Below are 10,364 nucleotides of genomic sequence, written 5' to 3'. Positions count from 1 at the left end.
CTTACCGTTCAAGCATTTTTTCAGGCATAAGTATTACTTACTTTTCTTTCTTTGTAGATCTCAAAAAAGATGCGGTTATGAGACCCCTATCAGGTGATGAAGAAGCTTTACCGCCTATCTCAAAACCGGAGAAGGAGATTAAGATAAAAAGGGTCTCGGACTCTGAGGGTCAAAAACCCAAGAAGAGAGCGGCTCGTAAACACAAGGTGAGCACAATCTCTTTTGACTATGGAATCGGTCTTGAGTCTAAGGGATCAATAAGAAGAAAGTGAATCCAGACTGGTGGCCCGTACATGGGCTACCACTGATACCCAAAATACTTCAGTATCGGTGGGAATTGATACCGCTCCGTCCAGGCTCGATGAGGTTGAGGAGGAGGCTTTGACCCAAGTTCCCGAGCCGAGGGGGACCGAGGATGTTTTACCTCGGGGTAAAGAGACCGTCAAAGAGGCGGTGGATGTCGGTGCACAAACCGAGCTTGAGGCTCCCCAAGACGGAGGCGGCACTCAAAAAGACCTACTCGGGACGATAGAGATCGGGGATTCCCCCACTTTCCCTTCTTTTTCCCAATCAATGATACGTGACGCTCAAGCCGTGGAGACTTGTCACAGGGAAGGAGCCCATGGAGGGGAGGATCCTTTCCGTGGTTATTTTATCGGGGTAGAGGATGTCACCGGTCCGAGTGACATGGAGGTTCCGAAGAAGAGCTCGAGTGAGGTGGGAGCGCCTTGCCTTTTTAATGAAGCCCTACAGGCCCTGAATCGGGTAAGTTCATATTTTCTTTGTCAATTTTCATACTTGTGTTTTTTCTTTCCTTGTATAATTCTTTTTTTCTATTCTTGCAGGCTTCTGCGCTTTATCATGGAGCGTTCCTCCGATCCTGAGGGGAGCCGCGCCGGTATGAAGCCGAAATCCAAAGTCTAATCGAGGAGAGAAATGCTTTCAAGTTTCTCAGTGAGCAGAGAGAAGGAGAAGCAAAAGGACTTCGGGCTGAGCTAGAAGCGGCTCGGAAAGAACAAGCCGATTTGTCCGAGTAGGTAAAAAGAATTTTTGAAGTTAATGACACTGCCTCGGTCGTGATGGCTAACAGTTCGGTTCCACAGGTGCAGCAAAATTTTGACATGATCAGGAAACTTCGTGTTGAAGTGGACGCAATGAGGGCGAATGCCGAAGAGTGGAAAAAGAACATGGATCGCCTTGCCTCAGAAAAGGAGGCCGCCCGAGCTCAACTGGTGTCGGCTGAGACCCAACTCCGAAGTTTGAAGGAGAAAACCTTGGTGCAGGCCAAGAAAATTGAGGAGCTCGGTTGGGCTCAACAATTTATGATCAGGAGAGACTGGCCACAAAACTTGCAGCGGCCAAATCGGAAGTCGAGATAGCCACTGCTAATGCTAATGCAATAGTGGTCGTCAACCGGTCTGATGCTGAAACTGCTCAGGTCCGAGCAAAGGAAGTTGTCGAAGTAGCTCAGGCTCGAGCAAACTGGGTTGCCAAGCACGCTAAATGTCAGTCTCAGAGGGAGACTCTAGAGGAGATCCACGTTGGTGGCTTCGATCTTACGGCCGAGATCGAGAAAGCTAAGGAGCTTGAAGTTGAAACTAGAATGTTGGCTTTTCCCGATGATGATGATACTGGGAGTACGAGCGGATCTGAAAGTGAAGGGGGCCTCGAGGGCGAAGATGCTGCTCCTGAAGAGGACTAAGTCCTTTAGTATTTTCTGTGTTTTCTATAAGACCATTTTGGTCTTTTGTAGAGAAATTTAATCGGGCCATGCTGCCTTTGTAAATGATTATTGGCATGTATAAAAACTTTCTTCCTTTCTGCCTTATAGAATTGTGAAGTTGTATTCTAAGGTCGGGGTTCAAATAACTTGATCAAAATCGAACTAGTATAGCCCTTAGGCCTTTTGATCGAGTGAGTGCTTGCTCAAACTCGAAGTAAAGTAACTCTTATTTTTTTAGTTGAGCGAGGACGATCTCTTGAACTCAAATCAGAAAACAGCCCTTTGGATTTATGGTCGAGCGAGTGTTTGCTCGAACTCGAAGTAAAAAATAGTCCTTAAGCTTTATGGTCGGGCGAGTGTTTGCTCGAACTCGAAGCAAAGTAGCCCTTAGGCTTTGTGGTCGGGTGAGGATGGTTTCTCGAACTCGTATTAAGATAGCCCTTAGGCTTTCGAGTGAGAATAATTTCTCGAACCCGAATTAAGGTAGCCCTTAGGCTTTGTAGTCGAGTGAGAATGATTTCTCGAACTCGAATTAAGGTAGCCCTTAGGCTTTATGGTCGAGTGAGTGTTTTCTCGAACTCGAAGTAAAAAAATAGCTATTAGGCTTTATGGTTGAGTGAGTGTTTGCTCGAACTCGAAGCAAAGTAATCCTTAGGCTTTATGGTCGAGTGAGGATGGTTTTTCGAACTCGTATTAAGCTAATCCTTAGGCTTTTGAGTGAGAATGATTTCTCAAACCCGAATTAAGGTAGCCATTAGGCTCTGTAGTCAGGTGAGTGTTTGCTCGAACTCGAAGCAAAGTAGCCCTTAGGCTTTGTGGTCGAGTGAGGATGGTTTCTCAAACTCATATTAATATAGCCCTTAGGCTTTCGAGTGAGAATGATTTCTCGAACCCGAATTAAGGTAGCCCTTAGGCTTTGTAGTCGAGTGAGAATGATTTCTCGAACTCGAATTCAATCTCGTTGATATTTCGGATGACAGTCCCCGATTTATGGGGTAATCATTCGAACTCCGGTCATGGTCGGCCCTTAAGCTTGTTTACATAATAGACCGAGAACACGAAGTAGAAGAATCTTTCTGAGATATGAGATATCGGTAAAGAAGAAAATTCTCTTTATAAGTCATTATACATGTGTTCATGTTTTGTGCCAGTGCTCGAGCAAACTACGTTGGGATGGTTCGTTTTACCATTTGGCCCTTACAAATTTTTTCTATCGAGACCCTGTTGCCATGAAGTAATTCCCTTGCATCGAACTTGATATATTCGAGGGCGATGCCCCCCAGTATTCGAGGGTGTTTGCAATGAGGCCTCGGGTATTGTTGAATTGTTCTAAGTTAGCACGATCAATGGTTGCCTCATTCAAAACCTCCCCGAAAAAACCTATTTGGGACAAAACCGGTCTAAGGAAAAAAGAGTGCGACGCGTGCTTTCAGACCTAAAGGCTTCGAGTTAAAGAATACATCCCTGTTTTTGGTCGAACACATACAAGGGTTAATTTTGAAATGCAAACAAACATGGGATGGTCGTACCTTAGCAGTAGTATCGTTTTAGGTGTGATACGTTCTAATTACTCGGTAGTTGTTTGCCGTTTATCACACCGAGCTTGTAGGATCTTTTTTCGATGATTTTGAGAACCTGATACGGTCCTTCCTAGTTCTGACCCAGTTTTCCTTCATTCGGATTTCTGTTTGTTGAGTATGACTTTTCTTAGCACTAAGTCCCCGATTTTAAAATGTTGAAGATTGGTTCTTCGATTGTAGTACCTTTCGATCCGTTGTTTTGGGCGGCCAATTGGACGAGAGCGGCTTCTCGTCTTTCGTCCAACAATTTTAGGCTCGTATTCATGGTCTCGTTATTCTACTCATTTGTTGCATATCGAAACCTGATGCTAGGTTCTCCGACCTCAATCGGGATCAGAGCTTCGACGCCATAAACCAAAGAGAATGGCGTTACTCTGGTACTGGATTTCGATGTTGTGCGGTATGCCCATAGGACCTCGGATAGTATTTCTCTCCATTTTCCTTTAGCGTCGGTCAATATCTTCTTAAGATTTTGGATGATGGTTTTGTTGGTCGATTCGGCTTGTCCGTTCCCGCTGGGATGATAAGGTGTTGATAGGATCCTTTTGATCTTGTGATCCTCAAGAAATTTAGTTACTTTGCTGCCAATGAATTGTTTTCCATTATCACATACAATCTAAGATGGCATCCCGAATCGAGATTTGATGTGGTCCCAAATGTAGTTTATCACTTCTTTTTCTTTGACTTTCTCGAAAGCCCGTGCTTCAACCCATTTAGAAAAATAATCAATCATAAATAAAATAAATTGAGCTTTACCTGGGGGTGATAGGAGGGGGCCGACGATGTCCATTCCCCATTTCATGAAAGGCCATGGAGATAGGACCGAGTGGAGTAGCTCCCTGGGTTGATGAATCATGGGCACATGTCTTTGGCATTTGTCGCACTTTCAAACAAACTCCCTTATATCCTTTCCCATATCGGTCCAATAATACTCTGCTCTGATTACTTTATGGACCAGCGAATCGGCACCAGAATGGTTTCCACAAGTGCCCTCGTGAATTTCCCGTAGGATGTAATCGGTATCTCCTGGCCCCAAACATATGGCCAATGGTCCATCGAGCGTCCTTCTAAACAGCATTCCGTCTTCGGACAGGATGAACCGTACTGTCTTTATGCGCAAAGCTCTCGATTCCTTTGGATTTGATGGAAGCTTCCCGTTCTTGAAGTACTCTATATATTTGTTTCTCCAATCCCATGTTAGACTTGTAGAGTTTATCTCGGCGTGACCTTCTTCAATCACCAATCTCATGAGTTGTACGACAGTCCCCGAGTTGAGTTCGTCATCTTCGACTGATGAACCTAAGTTTGCAAGAGCGTCGGCTTCGTTGTTCTGTTCTCGGGGTACATGTTACAAAGTCCATTCCTTAAATCGATGTAGAGTCACATGTAGTTTATCCAAGTACCTCTGTATTCGATCTTCTCGGACTTCGAAAGTCCCGTTAACTTGGTTTACCATGAGGTGGGAATCATACTTAGCCTCTACGACTTCCGCTCCCAAGCTCATAGCTAGTTCGAGACTTGCGATGGCCTCATACTCAGCCTCATTTTTAGTCAATTTTGTAGTATTGATAGACTGTCTAACTACATTACATGTGGGTGATTTTAGTACGATGCCTAGTCCAGACCCCTTTGCGTTCGAGGCACCATCCGTAAAGAGGGTCCAGACTCCCGAGGAGGTACCCGATTTTATCAGTTGTTCTTTTTTAATCTCGGGTACGAAGACCGGTGTAAAGTCAGCCACGAAGTCCGCCAAGATTTGAGATTTAATAGTGGTTCAGGGTCGATACTCAATATCGTATCCGCCAATTTCTATGGCCCATTTGGCCAATCGACCCGAAAGCTCGGGTTTGTGCAAAATACTTTGAGAAGGATAAGTTGTAACAACATGTATAGGATGACACTGGAAATATGGTTTTAGTTTCCTAGAGGCGCTTATTAAAGCAAGCGCTAATTTTTCTATGTGTGAATACCTAGTTTCGGCCTCGCCTAAGGTCCGACCGACATAATAAATAGGGAATTGCGTACCTCATTCTTCTCGAACCAGGACTCCACTTACCGCTACCTCCGAGACAGCTAAGTACAAGTAAAGTTATTCGTCCACTTTCGGGGTATGAAGTAGCGGCGAGCTCGATAAATACCGCTTCAGTTCCTCCAAAGCCTGCTGACATTCCGAAGTCCATGCAAAGTTGCTTTTCTTCTTAAGTAGTGAGAAAAATCGACGGCTCCTAATTGAGGATCTCGAAATGAATCGTTCTTGGGCGGCTATCCGTCCCGTTAGCCTCTGCATGACCTTTACATTATTAACTACCGTGACATCCTCGATAGCTTTGATTTTATCGGGGTTGATCTCGATTCCTCGATTGGACACCATGAAATCAAGAAACTTGCCTGAGCCAACCCCGAATGCACATTTTTCGGGGTTGAGCTTCATATTGTACTCCCTCAGTATATCGAAAGTTTCTTGCAAATGCTTTAAATGGTCTTCTGCTCGCAGGGACTTAACTAACATGTCATAAATATAAACTTCCATTGATTTTCCTATTTGTTTTTCGAACATTCGATTTACTAGGCGTTGATAAGTTGCAAAAGCATCTTTAGACCAAATGGCATTACGTTATAACAGTAGGTACTGTACTTAGTGATAAACGAGGTATTTTCTTGATCTTCTGGGTTCATCTGTATCTAGTTGTACCCGTAGTAGGCATCGAGAAAACTGAGAATCTCGTGGCTGGTCGTGGCATCGATCATACGATCGATATTAGGCCAAGGAAAAGAATCCTTAGGGCATGCTTTATTCAGGCCTTTATAATCTATACACATTCTAAGTTTGTTTCCCTTCTTAGGGACTATCACCACATTTGTTATCCATTCGGGGTATTTTACTTCTCGAATGGACCCTATTTTAAGAAGTTTGGTTACCTCGTCCTTGATGAAAGCATGTTTGACCTTGGACTGGCCCCTTTTTTTTTGCTTTACTAGATGGAATTTCGGATCAAAGCTTAGTTTATGAGTAGTTATTTCCGATGGGATCCTTATCATATCAAGATGGGACCAAGCGAAACAGTTCATGTTAGCTATAAGAAATTGAATAACCTTTTTCCTGAGCTCGGGATCTAACCCCGTGCCCCGGTATACCTTTCGTTCGGGCAGATATTCGATTAGCGTGACTTGCTCCAGTTCTTCGACCATTGATTTGGTAGCGTCAGAATCATCGGGGACCACGAAGGATCGAGGGATCCTATACTCATCATCTTCGTCAGTCTTCTGATTTTCTAGTTGGGTCGAGGCTGACGCTTGTGATTGCTATTTGGTATCCCATTTCTCCTTCGAATCTGATCCCTTTGTCGATGATAGTGAAGATATCAAAACTACTTCATCAATGATGAACATTTCCTTTGTTGTCTCAATGATGAACATTTCCTTTGATGTCGGTTGCTCCCCATAGACCGTTTTGATTCCCTCCGATGTTGGGAATTTCAGAACCTGGTGAAGGGTCGAGGGTACTGCCCTCATATTGTGGATCCATGGCCTCCCGAGCAGGGCGTTATATCTCATATCGCCCTCAATCACGTGGAACTTCATTTCTTGGATGGTCCCAGCCACGTTTACCGGCAAAATTATCTAGCCCTTAGTGGTTTCACACGCCATATTGAATCTGTTTAGTACTAGAGTTGCGGTCACGACCTGGTCCTGTAGACCGAGTTGCTCTATGACCATTGATCGAATGATGTTGGCCGAACTACCTGGATCAATTAACACACGCTTAACTTGAGTTTTATTCATAAGTACAGATATTACCAGTGCATTGTTATGGGGTTGATCGATTCCTTATGTGTCTTCGTCACTAAAAGACAAGGTTCCTTTAGGTGTGTAATCCCGAGTCCGATATCGCTTCTCTCTTACAATCCATATCTTAGTGCGTTTAAGCATCGGCCCCTGGGGGACATCGATCCCTCTGATGATCATGTGGATGATGTGTTGTGGCTCTTCTTGTTAGTTTTGTCTATTGAAATCTCTATTTTTGAAATGGTTTTTGGCTCGGTCACTTAAAAATTCTCGAAGGTGCCCTTTATTGAATAACCGGGCTACCTTCTCTCTCAACTACCTGTAGTCTTCAGTTCTATGGCCATGGGTTCCATGATACTTGAACATTTGATTGGGATTTCTCTGGGATGGATCGGACTACAGAGGTCGAGGCCACTTAGTATCTTTGATGCGTCCCATAGCCGACACAATAGCGGATGCATCGATGTTGAAGTTATATTCTGATAACCGTAGTGCTTCCTTAGGTCTGGTATGCTTGTCTAACCCGTTCTTGTTCATCAACCCTCGAGGCCCTTGGCCTCGATCACTTCTTCTTTCACCTTGCACGGGGTTGCGTCTTGGTTCGCTACCTCTACGATCTCCACTATACGGTCGGTATCAGTCCTTGTTCGACCTTGGTTCTCGGTCGATGTTCTTTTTAGTAATGGACCCAGAACCCAACTGGTCTTCTTCGACTCTAATCTTTGATTGATATCGATTGTGTACATCGGCTCACGTAACAACCGAGTATTCAATCAAGTTCTGCTTCAACCGTCGTGAAGCCATCGAGCTTCGTTCGTTCAGTCCTTGAATGAAAGCTTGAACAACCCAATAGTCCGTGACCGATGGTAGATCCATTCGTTCCATTTGGAAACGAGATACGAACTCTCTTAGCATCTCGTTATCTTTTTGCCTTACCTTGAAAAGGTCCGACTTCCTGGTCTCGACCTTTATGGCTCCGACATGTGCTTTTACGAAAGAATCTGCAAGCATAGCAAAAGAATCGATAGAGTTAGGCGGTAAATTATGATACCATATCATTGCTCTTTTTGACAGGGTTTCACCGAATTTTTTTAATAATACAGATTCGATCTCGTCGTCTTCTAGATCGTTCCCTTTAATGGCACATGTGTAAGAGGTGACATATTCATTGGGGTCGGTCGTTCCATTATATTTAGGAATTTCGGGCATGCAAAACTTTTTGGTGATCGGTTTTGGAGCTGTGCTTAGAGGGAAGGGATTTTGTATGAATTTTTTGGAATCCAAGCCCTTCAATATTGGTGGTACCCCGGGGATCTGATCAACCATGGAGTTATAAGTTTTTATTTTTTTTGTCGTTTGCTTCAATCCTCCTTTCTCCTGACTCTATTCGTTTTGTCAGTTCCTCGAGCATCTTAACAATTTCGGGATTAGTCCCTGATTCTTCTTTATTTGACCTTACTACATCTGCCCCTGTTCGGTGGGTGACTTCTCGGGGTGGACTGAGCTCGGGCCTGCTTGGTGCATGGGTTTGGCTCTGCAACTAAGCTATCGCTACCTGTTGAGCTTGCAATATTTCGAAAATCATATGCAAGATGATCCCGTTTTCTTCAACATTTTGGGTATTTTGAGCTGCAGATTGAGTTTCACTATGAATGTTATTTTCGGGGTCGGAACGTTGGTTTGCCTCGATGGCCACATGTGAATTAACGTCTATTGGCTCTTCGACCCGAGTTCCAACGGGGTCGACGAGTGGTCTTTCATCCTTGGGCGTCAGGTTATTATTCTCATCTTGAAGGCCAGCTTCGTTGTCGATAAGTAGGGCCATTAATTGAGAGTTCGTCGTTTTCAACCTGAAATCAAAGACACTTCCAAGAGCAAGTGTAAAATGGTGTACTTTACAGAGATTCATACCAAATAACCACTATTATACTTAGCCCCACGGTGGGCACCAAACTATTTACCCGAAAAATAGATAGAGTTAAATTTATACGTAGTTCTAAAGATACGTGGTATAACTTGGTACAAATCAGAAAAATAAGTAGAAATATATCGAATATTGACTGCAAAAAGGAATAAATACAAACCTAATTTGAGTAGAGAATGATTGATAAACGAACAAGATGAATCAATATCCAAAGCCCAAAAAGGATAATATTTGCTACGTGTGTAAATCTCAATAATCTCTGAATGTCGTGGTGTATGAATGTCTCAATCCCAAAAAATGATGCCCTTTCACAAATGATAGCCACTCTTAATATAGTGGAGGAGTTCTACTTTGAATATAATTAAAAATACATGGTGGGGATCCCATGATAGATTAGTTAATTAACTTTCCCTTGATTTCCGCTGAGATTCTCTTCCTTAGTGCGGCTACAACGACTCTTTGTCTCTTGGCTCGATCTCAATCTCGGTTGGTCTCGGTATTGGTCAGTCTCTGGGTCTTGAGCTCGATATTGATTATAGCTCGATCGGTCTCTGGGATTCGAGCTCGATATTAATCGGTCTCTGGGTCTCGATCTCGATATTGACTCGAGCTCGGTATTGATCGGTCCCTGGATCTTGAGCTCGATAGCCCAACTTCACATTACAGCTCGATATTGACTAATTATACGAAGGACAAACTCGGTTTTGACCGTATACAATATCATCTAATTGAGTAAACACGTTGAATATTTTGGTTTTATATCTTATTTTTTGAAAAAAAGAGGTGAGAGTAAAATTACTAGCACGACTCGTTGATTATAAATAAACTTGAAAAGCAAAAACATAATGTATATACCTTGACGCGGAAAAAAAGATGATCAACGTTGGAAGCTATAGTTATCAACTTATCATGGTAGAAACCACGCGTGCATGCTGTAAACATGAAAAATAAAATTAAAAAATTCCCCTATTTCTTAGAAAAAGAAAACATAAGGTTTAGCTTAGGTATTCGTTGACCAATGAAAGATATATCATTGTTTATGTAATTATGTCCTTATTTACCAAAAAAGAGTACTTACAAAAAAAAAAAAACAAAGGGAGAGAGAGAAGACTATGACTTAAAAGACCTATTTGTCAGTTGAGTTTAGGAACACGTTATTTTAGATTAGTTATTATATAATTACCATGTTAGGAAAAAGGAGCTTATAAGGATATTACTTTACTTCTGCCCTTCGGCAAAAGTAAAGTGTAGAAAGAGCACTTGACTAAAATTTACAAACTGAAACAAATATGAAAAAGGAAAATAAACGCTACTACTTTATTTTTACTTGCGAAAACGATTAGTATACAAG

Source organism: Nicotiana tomentosiformis, chromosome 1 (genome assembly GCF_000390325.3).
Source record: "Nicotiana tomentosiformis chromosome 1, ASM39032v3, whole genome shotgun sequence".
Classification (NCBI taxonomy): domain Eukaryota; kingdom Viridiplantae; phylum Streptophyta; class Magnoliopsida; order Solanales; family Solanaceae; genus Nicotiana; species Nicotiana tomentosiformis.
This window is presented reverse-complemented; position numbering follows the sequence as displayed.